This window comes from Primulina huaijiensis, chromosome 3, assembly GCF_012295235.1.
Source record: "Primulina huaijiensis isolate GDHJ02 chromosome 3, ASM1229523v2, whole genome shotgun sequence".
NCBI lineage: Eukaryota > Viridiplantae > Streptophyta > Magnoliopsida > Lamiales > Gesneriaceae > Primulina > Primulina huaijiensis.
Genome location: NC_133308.1, coordinates 7,701,476 through 7,708,347, shown reverse-complemented (window position 1 = coordinate 7,708,347; position 6,872 = coordinate 7,701,476).

Below are 6,872 nucleotides of genomic sequence, written 5' to 3'. Positions count from 1 at the left end.
CCTGGTCTAATGTATTGGAAGGCTGTGAAAGATATTCTTAAGTACCTAAGGAGGACAAAGAACTTGTTCATGGTCTATAAGAGTGGAGTATTAAAATTGGAAGACTACACTGATTCTAGCTTCCAGAGTGACATAGATGATTCGAAATCGACATCCGGTTTTATATTCATGCTCAATGGTGTGGCTATCTCTTGGAAGACACCGTTTTGGATTCCACCATTGAATCTGAATACATTGCTGCATCTGCCGCAACCAAAGAGGCAGTTTGGATAAGTAATTCCGTCCAAGAGTTGAGCGTTATTCCTAATGGAGTTGATCAAGTCCCGGTGCACTGCGACAACACTGGTGTCGTTGCACAAGCAAAGCAACCAAGGTATAATCAGCGATCCAAACATATACTGAGAAAATTCCACATCATCTGGGAGATTGTGGGAAGATGAGATATTTCAGTCGAGAGAGTCACCTCTGCAGATAACGTGGTTGATCCACTTACAAAGCCCTTGCCAGGAAAATTGTTTGAGAAGCATCGCGAAACAATGAGATTAAAATTTATGGGTAGTTGGCTCTAGGGCAAATGGGAGATTGTTAGAGTAGATGCCCAGTAAGCCAACATTTGACTAAGGAATTTATTAACTCAGTTATAATAAACAGTCTTTATTTTCATATAATTTATGTTTCATGGTTTCGTTTACTTTGTATGTATACCCATGCAATCGCCATAGATAAATACTTTTATTATACTTTAATACAAATGAATTGTAATTCGATCTTGAAACTCATTTGCAAACACTATATATTCTAAATTCTTTTCTAGTCGATTCAGCAGCATAAAAACAAGAATAAAGGCTGCTTGAGCTTGAGACTAACATTTGTGATGTTGTGTATCGTGTTTCATGGTAAGAGCATAGAGATGTCCAATCATGCAGATGAGTAATCATATGATGATTGTACTGAAAATCTCTCCCTCGGAATTTCCAAGTGGTTATCATTCATCGAGAGGAAAAGTCTGTGGTTCTAATTATACATAATTAGTCCTTACGACCCGAGACAACATCAAGACTCTACATACTAGGATTGTGCTTTGACTCTTTTACCGACTATGCGAGGGTCACAAGGTGGCGAGGTTGGGTGCAATTGCGACATATGTAGGAACCAGTGCATTGTAGTCGGGAATTTACTGCTCACCTATGGGTGTGGATATCATATGTAATCTAACGAAATAATAGTGCATGAAATATCTGGTCATAGTGTAAGATGCACATTAAGGACAAGGGTTCTTTAGTTGTGCATGCGATGACACTATGAATATTTCATGACTGTATCACATAGCTATCGAATCTAATATGCAACCCTCGATGAACCAATGGATGCAGATTCGATTAGGATATATGAGATGAAGGGATCGTACTAAACGTTAATCATAACCGATTGGTTTTTGGAGGCACTATCAGTTATACCTAGGGAATCATGGGGCGATACTATTAAACGCTCTTACTATGATTCTATGGGTTTAATCAAAAAATGATTTCTGACGTTCTCATGATCAAATGTTGGTGCATGGAATGTGGAAAATTAGGGTAAGCCCGAATAAAAGAAAATGCAATGATTCACAAAGAGTTGTGAATCCACGGTTAGCTGTATCCCTGAACCATTGAGAGTCACACAAATACTAGATCATTTGTTCTCGTTGAAACAATAAATTCAAGGAGTTGAAATTATAAAAAATTATGATATAATAAATTCAAGGAGTTGCATTTATGATAGTTAAAATTTGAATAAAATAAATTCAAAGAGTTGAATTTATGAAAATTGATAGTTTAAACTATTAAACTCAAAGGTTGAGTTTATAAAATAATAAATTTAATGTAGTGAGAAGTATGTATAATGGTCTTGTAGGAGTACAAGTCTAACATAATAAATTATAAAGTTTTAATGGACTTTAAACCCTAAAACTAAAGGAGGTGGCCGAAATCTTGGAGTGTTTTTTTGAATGAATTTTAGAAATTTTCATATAGTGGAGGCTAAAATTTGTGGTCTCCTTACTTAAAATTAAATCCTTAACCTAATTTCCTTAAGCAAGCACTTGGAGGGTAATTTCTGGAAAAGTTAGTGATAGTTACAACTACTCAACTAACCAAAGGGTGATCATCCGGAAAGGAAGCTGGCAGTTGAGTCATTAGATATATGATGATGGTTATCACAAAAAGCGAGAGTGAGGAAGAACTACGGTCCAGAGAAGAGAGAATTATCTGATTGTAAACACACGAGAGAATAGGAACTTGGAGAAAAAATAGAGTTTCTGTGAGTGTTGTGTGATTCTTCTTCTTTGTAATATCCAGATTGTAATTCAACTTTTGGTGATCAATAAAAGAGATTGGGTTGTTTTCCCGTGGATGTAAGCTACAAAGCTGAACCACGTAATCCCCTGTGTACGGTGAATTCTATGTTCTGATGCATGTGTTCTTGTTACTGAAATACATTTCTTGTATTGTCTTGAGTCTCATAACTAACAGCCAACGTGATTGGAAACGAAGCCATCTAGAGTAAGTTGCTTTATCATCGCAAAACTTCACAATTGGCGCCGTATGTGGGAAGCGAATCCACGACCCGATTCATCTAACACTCAAGAAGATGGGTTCTATGAAATTTGACATTAAAAAGTTCAATGGGAAGAACGATTTTGGCCTGTGGAGAATCAAAATGCGAGCAATCCTTATACAACAAGGTCTAGAGGAAGCATTAAAAGGAGAAGAAGCCATGATGGGCGATCCGAAAGAAAAGAACCAAAATCTCGCAAAGGCACAAAGCGCAATCATTCTGTGCCTTGGAGACAAACCACTGCGTGAGGTCTCCAGAGAAGTATCAGCAGCTGCTATGTGGACCAAACTCGAATCACTCTACATGACCAAATCACTAGACAACAGGTTGTATATGAAACAAAAGTTATACTCGTTCAAGATCCGTGAAGAGCAAAATATCTCTGAGCAGATTGATGAATTCATTAAGATCCTGGATGACTTGGAAAATATTGAAGTTAAATTGGAAGGAGAGGACAAGGCGTTAATCTTGTTAAACTCTCTCCCAATGTCGTATGAAAACTTCAAAGATGCACTCCTCTATGGCAGGGAGCAGTCAATTTCATTGGAGGAAGTACAATATGCAATAAGGGCCAAAGAACTACATAGGGGAATGAATCCTCATGGTCAGGTACAAGGAGAAAGCCTCAACACGAGGAAGACGTGCTAAAAGACAGCAAAAAAGAACCCCTTTCGATCAAAATCCCAGAGTCAAGTCAAATACAGGTGTTTCTTATGCCACAAGGAGGGTCACTTCAAAAGAAATTGCCCAGAAAAGAGGAAGAATCATCAAGAAAGAAACAATGAAGATGGTGAAGCCTCTGTGGCATCTGAAGGATATGACACAGCAGAGGCATTGGCTGTATCAGACCAAGGGACAAAAAATGAATGGATTCTAGACTCTGGATGTACATTTCATATGTGTCCTACAAAGTCATGGTTCAAAACTCTGCAAGAAACAGATTTGGGAGTCGTCATCTTAAGTAATGATAGATCCTGCAAAGTAAGAGGTATAGGCTCCATCAGACTTCAAATGGATGATGGCACCTACAAAATCATACAGCAAGTTAGATATGTACCAGATCTCAAAAGGAATTTGAACTCACTAGGCACACTAGAGTCAAATGGATGCTCTTTCAAATCAGAGAATGGAAAATTAAAGGTACTTAAGGGATCATTGGTAATCATGAAAGCTGAACGAAAGAACTCCTTGGTACATCTTGCTGGGAAATACAGTGCTGGAAAGATCGGCTGTAGCAGAGAACAAAAATGATAAAACATGGCTTTGGCATTTAAGACTTGGCAACGTAAGTGAAAAGCGGTTAATGAAATTATCTAAATAGAAACTCCTTTGTGGGGACAACATTCAAGGAATGGACACTTGTGAATTCTGTATATTAGGAAAAGCAAAGTGAGTAAAGTTTGAGCCTGGTAAACACACCACTTCTAGGCCATTCGAGTATGTGCACTAGAAAATATGGGGTCCCTCAAGGACAGCTACACATGCTGGTAGGAGGTATTTCATGTCAATAATAGATGATTACTCTAGAAGACTTTGGGTCTATGTACTTAAAACAAAGGATGAAGCATTTGCGAAGTTCAAGGAGTGCTGTTATTGTGTGAAAACCAAATGGACATGAAACTCAAGCACCTTCGAACTGATAATGGATTGGAGTATTGCTCGGACAAGTTTAACCAACTATGTGCAATGAAGGGCATCTTGAGGCATAAGACAGTTGCTGGAACACCCCAACAAAATGGGGTAGCAGAGTGTATAAATCGAACTCTATTGAAAAGAACAAGATCGATGCTGTTAAATGCTGGGCTACCAAAAGTTTTTTGGGGGGAAGCGGTGACTACAGCCTGCTATTTGATCAACAAGTTCCCTTCAAGTGCCATAAACCTTAAGACCCCAATGGAGATGTGGAAAAGAGCTCCAACAGATTACTCAAATCTCAGAGTGTTTGGTTGCCTAGCCTATGCTCACATCAAAAGAGATAAGCTTGAACCTCGAGCAGTAAAATGCATTTTCATTGGATATATATCCTAATGGAGTGAAAGTATATAAGGTGTGGAATCTAGAAGATAAAGTGCCCAGGTGCTTCATCTCGAGGGATATAATATTTGATGAAGACAAAATGGGATACATCCAATATAAAGGCACATCAAATCCATGAAGTGAACTTCCGATGGAAACACAGATTGAGGTAGAGAATTCTGAGAATACAAATGAAGTCCCTCAAGAGCCTACCGATACTGATCATGGCATAGAGCCAAAAGAGAATGAATCAATCATTGGAAAAGACAATGGCTCCTATATGCTGACAAGGGACAGGAATAAAAGAGAAATAAAAACCACCCCAATGTTTTGGACAAGCCGATATGGTTTCATTTGCCCTAAATATAGCAGAGCATATAGAATTCTTAGAGCGAACCTCCTATAGAGAAGCCATGACCTGCCAACAGAAGAACAAATGGCTTGAAGCTATGAACGAAGAACTGAACTCATTAAGTAAGAACAAAACATGGGAGCTGGTAACTAGACCAAAGAGGCAAAGAGTGGTGGGATGCAAGTGGATATTCAAGCTCAAAGACTCTGGACCAATGAAGGGTGAAGTTCAATACAAAGCCAGGTTAGTGGCCAAGGGATACACGCAGAGGGAAGGCATTGACTACAACAAAATTTATTCCCCTGTCGTCGAACATACATCCATCAGAATTTTGTTGGCGTTAGTCACTCAGCTTAATCTGGAACTAGAGAAACTTGATGTTAAAACAGCATTTCTGCAAGGAAACTTGGAAGAAACCATATTCATGGAACAACCGGAGGGCTTTAGAACGTCTGAAAATAAAGAAAAGGTGTGCCTGTTAGAGAAGTCGTTATATGGCCTATAGCAAAGTCCCAGACAGTGGTACAGACGGTTTGATGAGTTCATGACACAAATTAATTTTGTGAAAAGTAACTTTGACAGCTGTGTATATCTAAGAGATACTAGAAGACAACACAAGATCTTCCTGCTCCTCTATGTGGATGACATGCTAGCTGCAAGTAAAAGCAAAACTGATTTGCAAGCTCTCAAAACAAAATTAAGTTCTGAATTCGAAATGAAGGAATTAAGAGAGGCGAGAAGAATACTTGGGATGGACATCTATAGGGATAGGGGGAAGGGGACCTTGTTTCTAAGCCAAGGCCCATATATAAAGAAAGTGCTACAAAGAGCAAGGATGCTTGAATCAAAACCAGTATGTACACCAATCGGCCAACACTTCAAGTTATCAAAAGATCACTCTCCAAACAGTGAAGCTGGAGAGAAAATCATTAAGAACAAACCTTATGCAAATGGTGTTGGAAGCATTATGTATAGCATGGTATGCAGTAGACCAGACCTTGCATATGCTATGAGTGTGCAATCAAGATTTATGGCCACCCCTGGAGAATTACATTGGGAGGCATTAAAGTGGACCATGAGATATTTGAAAGGAGCCTCAAACTTGGGACTGATGTTCAGACAGAAGGCAATTGAGAATCAACCACTGGTTGGATTAATGGACTCAGATTATGCAGGAAATGTGGATACCAGAAAATCACTCACTGGATTCATCTTCACTCTCTATGGAACTGTTATCAGCTGGAAAGCATCTCTACAACCAGTAGTCGCATTGTCCACTACCGAAGCAAAGTATGTAGCTCTCACCGAGGGAATAAAAGAGACAGTATGGCTCAAAGGCATACTAGAAGAACTTGGTTTGACACAACAGTGCGTAGCTGTTCACTGTGATAATCAAGGAGCCATACATCTTACAAAACACCAAGTCTTTCATAAAAGATGCAAGCACATGATATCAAACTACATTTTGTAAGAGATATCACGACAAAGGGCCAAGTCAAGGTAGAGAAAATCTCAACACAAGAAAATCCTGCTGATATGATGACAAAGGCTCTACCACAAGCTAAGTTTAGGCACTGCTTGAACTTGGTTAATGTGGTGGAATCAAAATAGCTCAAATAGGTAATGGAGGACAGGGCTTTGGAAGTCAAGGTGGAGATTGTTGAGGTAAGTGTCTTCCAAAAAAAAGGTCTCGGTTTCAAGCAAGCACTAGGAGGGTAATTACTGGAAAAGTTAGTGACAGTTACAACTCAACTAACCAAAGGGTGATCATCCGGAAAGGAAGCTGACGGTTGAGTCATCATATATATATATATATATATATATATATATATATATGTTGTTGTATAGAACGAATCTATAAATAATATAAAATCAATATATTTATATATTATACACGAATTAATTA